General features: G+C 44.7%; 1 non-coding gene across 1 annotated transcript; it reads left to right on the forward strand.

Annotated features, from left to right (window-relative positions):
- Positions 1-9051: 9051 nt before the first annotated feature.
- Positions 9052-9123, forward strand: Trnaq-cug. The gene has a single exon. It is a non-coding gene; the product is annotated as a tRNA-Gln (tRNA).
- Positions 9124-10354: the final 1231 nt, after the last annotated feature.

Here is a 10354-nt window from a genome sequence, read left to right on the forward strand (position 1 = left end):
AAAGATTTAAAAAAGAATCCCAAGTCTCTTGTAGGATTCACTGCCTCTAGGATTTTAAACCGTCTCAGCTTGTGCTTCTTCTCACCAGTACTTTGAAGTAGCAAAGCTTCATTCAAAATAAAAATGTTTAGTATTTCCAACATTAGGTGGAGTTAATTTGAATTAAGTGTGGCGCAGAACTTTTGCAGTAAATTTGATGTGAAATACTATTAGGGATTTGTAGGTGTCGGATTACATAGTCAAGGGACACCTACAGTAAGTGTTGAAGCAGGTGTTGGCCATCTTGGGTTCCCCTCTGCCACCGAGCATCGTCCTCAGCTTTTTAGGACAGCCAGACATCAGTGTCAGTTTGTCCTAAATTCTGTGTGGGGTGGCCTATATGAGACATTTGAATTTGGCACGTGTTGGTTGTTTATACTGTAGCACTTTGAGTTTGTCATAAAGCAGGGGTGACTTACTTGGAAGGCAGTAGAGTATGTGTGAGTCTCTTCAATGGTGCTGTTTGTGAACTTTGACGCTGACATGCAGAGCTGCTTCAGTGCTTCACAAACTGGACACAAGTCAAGACTTCAGAGCTTCTCTCCACGTGTGACTCACCACCAGACTCTGCCTGAAAACTGTATAATGTAACACTCAAAAATGTGGGTTTGTTTTTCCATAAAACAGTTTAATAAAAGCATTATACAGCAATAATATTTGAGTTACTGATTCAGAAGCCTGGTAAGAACCAAGGTATTATCAGAACCTGAAGAATGAATTGTCGTGACAAAGTAGAAACCATCACTGGAGGGATACAGCTGCAATTTGTCCCCCCTTTTCTGTCCCAGACCAGAAAACTTTTAAGTACATTAATGTGAACATTAAGTACAGGACTGTGACTCGTAAGTATTTGTTCCCAGCATTTTCTACAAACTATGTCTATCTCTTACCCTATGCTGGATTAGCTGAGATCTTAGGCCAATGATTGTTACCCCTAGCTGCTCATTATATCCCCCATTGGAGAACCTAAACCTATTAGTGGCTATCCTCTGCCTACAACTGAGTTAAGTGAAAATCTTAGGTGTGAACCCCACACATACGAACTTTTAAAATTCCCAGGTGAATCTAATAGACACAGGACTGGGGACCACTGTCCTGACTCCTCTCTACTTGTCTACTAGATTTTATACTGTTTTCTAACAGCAGGTCTCTGATGTGGTTTGTCTTAGTTAGGGTTTTACTACTGTGAACAGACACCATGACCAGGGCAACTCTTATAAGGTTAATTGGGGCTGGCTTACAGGTTCAGAGGTTCAGTCCATTATCATCAAGGTGGGAATATGGCAGCATCCGGGCAGGCATGGTGTAAGCAGAGCTAAGAGTTCTACATCTTCATCTGAAGGTTGTTAGTGGAAGACTTCCTTCCTTCCGGGGAGCTAGGTTGAGGGTATTTAAGTCCGTTCCCACTGAGACACACCTACTCCAAGACCACACCTCTTTATAGTGCCACTCCCTGGGCTGAGCATATACAAACCATCACATGGTTTGTTGTTGTTGTTGTTTTGGAGGAGGTGATCTATACATAGACTACAATGTTTGCTTTCTGTCTCTTCATACACATAGGGATGTAGGCACATATTTTTTGCTACCTACTTTAATAAGAGTTCAGCTTCCCCTCTAACCCACCACCCACCAGAGATAGTGGGGGAAAAAAAGGTTATTAGAATACCAAGGAAGTGGACTTTTTTAGAAATAGTTCTTTGGGGCAATTCCAATCTTCATTGTTCTAAGTTTAGTCCATTAGTAAACACCAAATCCGAATCAGCAGCTGCAGTCCAGTCCACTCGGCAGATAACACCCATGAATCAGCAACAGCAGTTCAATCCAGAAGAAACTGTGTGCCCCGCCAGATGGCTGAGTCTGTGGAAGCCATAAGGATCTCTTGAGAGAACTTCTTCTTGAGAAGTTCTTTGATGAGTTTCTTTCTATGAAGTACCCACAAGTGAAGCTCAGTAATACAACGCCAGGTAAACCAATATAACCAAGCCCGCTCAGTCAGTCAACAGGTTCTCCAGCATAGGAGTGAGGATTGAAAAGAAAAAGACGATTAGACAATACTGCAACATGACCCCAGTCAATTCAGAGACTGAAGGCAGGTTTATTTTTTCCCAATCTGCTTTTATACCATTTTAATTATGTGCAAGTAATAAGGGTGAGCAGTACAATAAGGAACTAGCAAAGCAGTAAAGTCGCGTGAGTACTCCCATGAGTTCCAAGGGCTGTGAGAATGACCAAAATACCTGAGCCCAGTTCCTTGTCCAAGCCCAAAGATTCTTGCCTGAAGCCTACTTCTTTTGTTACACCCTAAAATTAAGATTCCTGTCTGAACTTACTTCCTTGTCATGACCTAATGTCAGATCCTGCCTGAAGCCTATTTCCTTGTCCTTGGCCCATGTCAGATTCCTGCCAAGCAGCACCCCCACACACAAAGCTCCCCACACCAATACATGTATGTAGTCAGCAAAGACCAGTGACATGGAGCAAAGCAAACCAATGCTTGAGTTCCCACTGTCTGTGGGGTCATATTTATATTCGTTCTAAACATCATGCGTCCTTTCATGTGTTATAGCAAAACATCCTTTCACCTGTGTCTGCTTCAGCAAAACATTCTCTTACCTGTTGCCCCCAGCAAAACATTATTATAACCTGAGTCTCCAGAAATTTCCACTCTGGTGGGGGCAGGGTTATCTCTGGTTTAGCCTCAAACTGAGTCCCCCTACATTGGTCACTTGAGTCAACTAAGGTCAGCTTTCTTAGGGAGACAGTGATGCGGGAGTGAAGAAAAGATTGAGGGAGGAGCAGCACATGGCCAGGTATGTAAGGAAAGCCTACACTAATGAGTGTAGAAACCTACACTAAGAGTGAACTCAGTTAACCACACAACAGTCCAGAAGGCCTACAGACTAGCCAGCGGGAAGTCTTGCTTGTGAAAGAATGTTCCAAATGTCGTATGTCCTGGTTGCAGAAATGACTACAGGTGGTATCAAAATTCTGTGAGGGCCAAACTTGTATTGCCATATGCTTTCTACAGTGTTTCTGGCCTTTGTGGCTTTCTTTTGTTGTATCCTTTCCTGTCTCCACCCCACCCTTTGCTTCTGTGACACTTCCCAATGACAAGAGTGGCTCAAAGGAATCATTAGTCCTTTTCTTCCAGAGGTGGTCTTTCATGGTGCTATTTTGGACCAAGGAGACGCTTCTACAGATCAGGGTGCTTGCCACCAAGCTTGGTGACCCTAATTTGCTCCTCAGACGCGACATGTTGGAAGGAGAAAACCAACTCCTGCAAGTTGCTTTCTGATCTCAACATATTATTTTGATCTCAGCATGCTTTTTTGGCAGTTCTGAATCTCTTATGAAAGTCTCTGTGAATGTAAGATGGATTTTTTTTTTATTTCTGAAAAATATTTGGAATTTGTGAGGTTGCATTGAACCTGTGCATTACTTTGGGTAGTGTTGGTCACTTGGTGGGAGTGTTGTTGATTTGGCATTAGTGTTGGTCACTTGCTGGTAGAGCTGGTGACAGTGGTGATTTTGGGTAGTTCTGGTGACTTGTCGGTAGTGTTAGTCATTTAGCAGTAGTTTTGGTGACGAGGTGACAGCACATCTTGTTCATGGGCATAGAGTGACCTCGAATATATTCCATGTCTTCTAGCATCACTTTTTAGGTTCTGTATTACAGATCTTTGAGGTCTTTTGGCTCATGTTTTATTCATTTCATGCTATCATATGTAGACTTACTAATTTTATATAGTAAAAGTATATATAAAATGTTTATATAGTAAAAAAGGTATAAAGTATTGATTTATTTTTGTTTGATGATTTTTCTATTTTGTCATTTTGCTGAATTCATTTGTGCATGTATGTAATCCTTAAGGTTTTCTGTATTTTAGATTACATCATCTATGAACAGAAAATTTTACTTCTTTTCCAATTTCACTTTTATTCACTCCTCCTTTCCCTTCCCTGACTCCCTGTCCTCTCCTTAAAAATACACACACACACACACACACACACACACACACATTTTGTATGAGGCTGAAAGACAGTTAAGGAATATCCTAGTGTTATATGCAGAGTGAAATGATAGATATGATGGTAATCAAGGAATGTAATCAGGGAAATCAATAAAATAAATTTCAGAAAGTATTCTCTAAATTCATGATTTTATTGCTTCAACTTGGCTCCAGTAGGTTTGATGAGAAACACCTAAGTAAAAATTATGCCAGTAAAAAATGAGCTCTTAGTATAGGAGGTTGGTGTGCTGCTGCTTAGATGCAAATGCTAAATCTTATACCCCAAGAGCTGGTTGCTCTCAGTATGCCAGCTTTTGTTGTGAAAACCTTGTCCCCCCAAGTTATTCATGATTGGCTAATAAAGATGCCTATAGCTGGGTTTCCAGGATTGGAGTCTCAGGCAGAGACCACAGGAGAGAAGAAAGAGATGGAAGAAGGAAGAAGGGAAGGAAGAAGGGACCACTGGGTAAGTGGATCTTGAGAACATGGCCATGAGGACTGAGCAATTGGAGTAGCAGCCACCCAGGTAGAACCTGACAAGTGATATCTCTGGGTTAGTGACAGGGAAGCAGACAAAATAGCATAGAGGCCTGATACCTGCCCAGCTCTAGTGCCATAAGGCTTATTATAAATATAAAGGGTTTGGGAACTGAACGATCTATGGTGGGGTAGAAACCCCCAATTATTATTTACTGCAGCACATTAGTAATGACCTTTCACTTAGGTAGTTACTGAAGTCAAGAAGCTTGCTTACGGAATAGTCTTTAAGGGGATTGGTTGTGTTGTAGAAGAAAGGAGAGAGTGGGACAGTACTCATCTTAGTGTCTGATACATCAATCAACAACTTTATATACTCTAATCCTATGGTATTGGCTGCAGATCTAAGGACCACTTACACTAATAGCATATACAATAAGTTTCTTTTAATGTAAAAGGTGAGGGTTTTGGTTTGGGTTTAGATCTTATATATGAACACTGCTTCTATATCATCCGCACTGGCTGCCTTTCAAAATTCATGAGCTTTTACTTTATTATTGTTACATGTATACACATGTAACACACACACACACACACATACATTCCACTGAGTCAAGTTATTGTTGCTCCTATGTATGTGCTAGGGATGGCCATATAAGATTGGATAACCTATGTGGAAACTCATGCCTGGAAGAGACTGATTCTCCCTCTCTCAGAAGCCACTGACTACTTGTAGCTTTTCGTCTAGGGCTGAGACCATGTAGAATTTGTGTTGGCATGTCCGAGGGTATCCTTATGCTGGTCTCGTTCTGGAGGGCGTCTTGATAGTCATGGGTACCTTTTCTCTGTCGTGTCAGGGATGCTATCTAATGGTAGACGACCTGGGCCTCTGTTTCTCACAGCCAATTGTTCTGCTCCCTCTTCTGTGATCACCACTGAGCCTGAAATGTAGGGTTGTGATGCAGATGTCACCACAGTCCCTTACCCTCTTCACCTTCACCAATCACCTATCTCTGTAATTGTCTCCATCTTTTGCAAAAAAGAAGCTTGCTTGAAGAGAGGTGGGTGAAAGCAACACTTACCTGTGAGTATAAGGACAGATAATTTAGACAACAGTAAGATGATATTAGTTTGGGAAACTGTCAATAGAAGCTCCTCTGCAGTCCATGACCTCCCCAGGCATGAGCAGCTAGCTAGGCTTACAGTTCGAGGCATGAATACCCTCCTGTTGAGTGGGTCACAGGTCTAATCAGACAGCTGTTGGTTACTCCAACATAAAAAGGGTCACTTCTGCATCACTGTGAACATCTTGCCAGGCCAGTCAGATATTTTTCTCTATTGCTTTTCACTTTAGTATTTCAGACTGAGTTTCTCTGTGAACCTGGAGTTCACCTATTACAAAAGACTAGCTGGTCCACAAGCCTCAGTGACTGTCCCGCCTGCCTCCCCAGTACTAGGACACTGGAAGGGAACATACTGCCGGGACAGGATTTTTGGTAGGGATCCAAACTCGAGACTTCAATCTACTTCAGAAGCACTTGACCAATTGAGTTATCTCTCCAGCCCTAGGTCATTTTTTAAAATAATATTTTTATTCTTTAGAACGTCACACATGAGTATGATATATTTTAATCATATTCATCCCCAGGGCTCCCAGATCCATCCCCAGCTCCTCACTCTCTTCTCAACTTGTCTGTTTTCTTTACTCTTGTGGCGTTTAATTTGTGCTGCCTGTATACCCGTGGGGATTTGGACCATCCAAATGAGTGTGGTAGACCTGCAGGAGCCACACCCTTAAAACTGCGCTCCCCTAGCCGTACAGTGGTGGTGTATGCCTTTAATCCCAGCACTTGGGAGGCAGAGGCAGGCAGATTTCTGAGTTTGAGGACAGCCTAGTCTACAGAGTGAGTTCAAGGACAGCCAGGGCTATACAGGAAAACTCTGTCTCAAAAAACAAAACAAAACAAACAAACAAACAAACAAAAAACCTGCACTCCCCCAGAAGCTATCAACTGCCAATAGCCTTCTCATCTAGGAGCGGAGACCCATAAGGTCTTTCCATTTTATTCTGCAATGTTGCCTGCCTTCATCTGGGGCTGCCAAATACAGATACTGTGAGCTCATGGGTCCTGTCATGTCCAGAAGACACTTTTGGTCTGGTCCTCCCTGTCCACTGGCTCTTATGATCTTTCTGCCTTCCTTCCTCAATGATCCCAAGTTTGTGGGGCAGCTCAGTCATCATAAATGTGGGCAATCAGGTTCAATCATGAAATCATTAACTCAAGCCCTGTTTCTCAAATATAAGAAGACAGTGGCTTTGAGAGATGGGTTGAAGAAGGTTGGGAGGGATTCCTATAGAGGCTCTTCAGCCTCATGGCTAAACCATCTTTTGATGTTCCAACTGGTCATGTGAAGTTGGAGCTGTGTTCCCCGTGTCTTCCCAGGAATCTATCACATATTCAGGATTTTAACCTTGGAGAAACTCTTATTCCTAGATTAAATTATTTCCATTTTTTGGGAACATTTGAGCCATCTTTCTTGTTTCTTCTTATTTTCTCCCTTTCTCTTTTTAAACACAACACACGAATCTAGTCTTTGTTAAGTCACTCAAATAATAAAATAATACTTTGAGAAAATTTGAACTCTACTCCTCTCTACTCCCCAGGACAACCACTGTTGACCAGATTAAGAATCACAGCTGTGATTCCCTGGTGTTAGTTTTTTGGGGGAGAAGCCACTTAAGCACGGGAAGGGTTCTTTGGTCCAGTGATCTCAGAGGTTCCTGCCCAGGGTTGGCTGGCACCTTGCTTTCAATCCGAGGACAGGCAAGATCTTCACAGCAGGCAGTGCATATCGAATGTCGGAGCAGGGAGCACATGGACCTGTGGAGATGCTCAGTCCATGGCCATCAGGAGGTAGAGAGCTGAAGGAAATGGGAGAAAGAGAGAAAGAGACCTGCACAAGGCATACCATTCAAATTTGCCCCTCACTGACCCATTTTCTCCCACCAGGCTTCATTTCCTAATACCCCCTTGATGAGATTCGTGCCGTCGGGATCCCTAGAGTCCTGGGTCTACCCCTCAAAAGTGCTGGAGCCCAGGCTTCACATGAGCCTTAGGCGAAGTGAGGGGTATTGATGTATAATCCAAACCTTAGCATCTGTCGAGACTGACTGATATAACTCAGTCTGAGAGGGAAATCCATGGCCTCGGTGCCTACTGCCACACAGACTCTAAAATTCTGCCTTCTATTCAAGAATTAGTAGTGTGTGAGGTGGCCCATGCCTTTAATCCCATCACTCAGGGGGCAGAGGCAGGAGGAACTCTGTGACTTCAAGGCCAGCCTGATCTACAAAGCAAGTTCCCAGACAGCCAGGGCTGTTACAGAGAGACTCTATTTGAGGGGGTAAAAAAGAGTCAGCAGTGCCCAATGTTAGCTGTGCATAGGTCTGGGTGGGAGAGACTGTGCCATCGGGTATTTGCAGCAGTTTTGAAGGTCTATGACACAGTCATGCATTTTCCTGTGATCTCTTGGACTGTATTTGGGAAACCACCCATATTCTGAATACTAAAATGTAAATGCTTTCTCAACTACCATTCGGCGCCAGGAAGGAAGCGCATGTCCCCCTCTTACATCTATCTTAGCTGTAGTTTGGTGACCTTTTCATTCTAAAGTGACAAGGGTCACCCAGTTTTCTCCCCATCTTACTGGCATCACAGGCCCCACTGGCTCCGCTCTGTACACATGCTGACGTAGCCACTAGGGGGCGCTGAGAGGAACTGCCACCAGTTTAAAAGGCACACTGTGCTAAGCACAACTTTGTAGTTCTAGGTAATTTAGCGAAATGTCACCGAGTCCTCAGCTCTGAATCTGTCCGGTACTCACCTAAGCCCATTGCTACCTCCAAGGGCTGCCCTGATCGTTTCGCCGTGTCTCCTGTACAGACCCTACTGCGTTCTTACCGGAGATGCAATGATGCTCCGCCTTCCCGTCTTTCTATGGTTGTAACTTTCCAGTGATGTGTGGCCTGGGCTGCGCGGGGGTTGGGGAGCACGAAAGAGAGGCCCAAGGACTGAAGGAGCAGAACAGAGGTGGGGGCTGGAAGAGAATTAGGGGATCGGGATAAAAGTCATTAGAGCTTTCTGGACAATTCGGGAGGGGCGGAGGGGGGCTACAAACAAAATAAAACCTTTTTCGGGGGCGGGCCGGGGAGCGCTTCCGCAAGGGATTGTATGTCAGAACAAGAGACCAGCAATATAGGAACAAACGGCGGTGCACTCCCCTGATCCCAAAGTGTTAAATCCACTTTCTTATTCTATGAGAGCCACTTACCCCGCTACACCCCACACGCCAAGAGCTGAACAGAACGAACGTGAGTGCGTGCGATTCTCCCGGCTGTGAATTAGGGTGCTCTACCTGACAGTAGGAAAGAAAAGTGCTTGAGGAAGAAATCGTGGAAGTGCGATGGAGGCCGAGAATGGATTTGGTCACCTATTGTGAGTCAGAGCATCTCCATATGTATGGTTCCATGGTGTAATGGTGAGCACTCTGGACTCTGAATCCAGCGATCCGAGTTCAAATCTCGGTGGGACCTTTCTCTTTAGTCCACACAGGATCCATTTTCTTTCTGTTCATAGCCCTGGCTTAGCACAGGAAGGAAAGGTGAGCAGGCCTGGCATCACTCCTGCTCTAGGTCATTTGCCTGCCGCATTTGCGTCAGATCTCTCAGCTTAGAGACACCAATCCACATCGTAAGAGGCTCGAACGCGACACCGCAAAATCCTATCCTCTGTGACCAGCCTGGCCCGGGGCTCGCTGCCATATCGCGACTCCACGACCCTCAGGTCTGCCATGTTTTTAGGTGAGCTGGAGCCGAAAGGGCTCCCACACCGGCGAGGCAGCGTACCGCGTCCTGCCTGCCAGCACACCCGCGGCTCCCTCTCCTGTTCCTGCACTCGATGAGGGGAATTTAAGCGAGCTAGCCCTTAGTCTTGGGTTTGAGTAGTTTCAGTGCATCTTAGTTAATCGAACTTCTGAGATCCTATTGAAACCAGCAGAGGCCGCTGTTGTCTCCTAAATTGAGACCAAAGAGCGGAGTTTGGATCGCAGCGCCCCAGGTGGCTCCTCCCCAGGTCACCAGTCTGAAATCAACTGCTGCAGCTTCCTTCTGCCAGAACTCTGCCCCAGGAAAATTCCATTGGAGAAGGCCATGGGAATGTTAGAGGAAGGCTTAAATAGCCTTCACGTGTAGGCGCCTGAAGAAATTTAAATAATCGTTTTCCTGTGGTTGGAATTGTGGGTAGTTACGAAATACTGAAAAGTATAACTGCTGTTTTAGAGAGTTCAGTCTGGGATCTGAAAAGAAATGAGAGGTCTCATCAGAGGTGGTTGAGAGAGGTGAGGGAGAATTAAAAAAAAAAGTCCCAATACTGCAGCCAAGAGGGCAGAAAACTGGATGTGTCCCCCTCCCCCAGGTAACCTGAAGACCGAGAATGGAGAGGTCTCAAGTAAAAGTTTCAGCCCCTTAGAGCTGGGAGCGATGGTGTTTCTCAGGAAAGTAAACTTCTCTGGTTACTTAACCATTGGGACCTTGGCTTCCCTCTCTCAGTGGGGGGTCCACCACCAATCGCGAGCGTTTAATTTCTTTTTCACCAAATCCTCTAGCTATCAGCGGAGCCCCATCCATCGTGACTCAGTCACTATCCAATTACTGGCCTCAGCTCTGGTCCCAAATTCTGCGGTAAACAGTCCATTCCCCTATATCTGACCCTGGGCCCAGAGTCTGAAGATCCGAAGTAATGATGCAGGCCAGGTCCTCCTGAGAG

This window comes from Mastomys coucha, unplaced genomic scaffold, assembly GCF_008632895.1.
Source record: "Mastomys coucha isolate ucsf_1 unplaced genomic scaffold, UCSF_Mcou_1 pScaffold16, whole genome shotgun sequence".
Classification (NCBI taxonomy): Eukaryota; Metazoa; Chordata; class Mammalia; order Rodentia; family Muridae; genus Mastomys; species Mastomys coucha.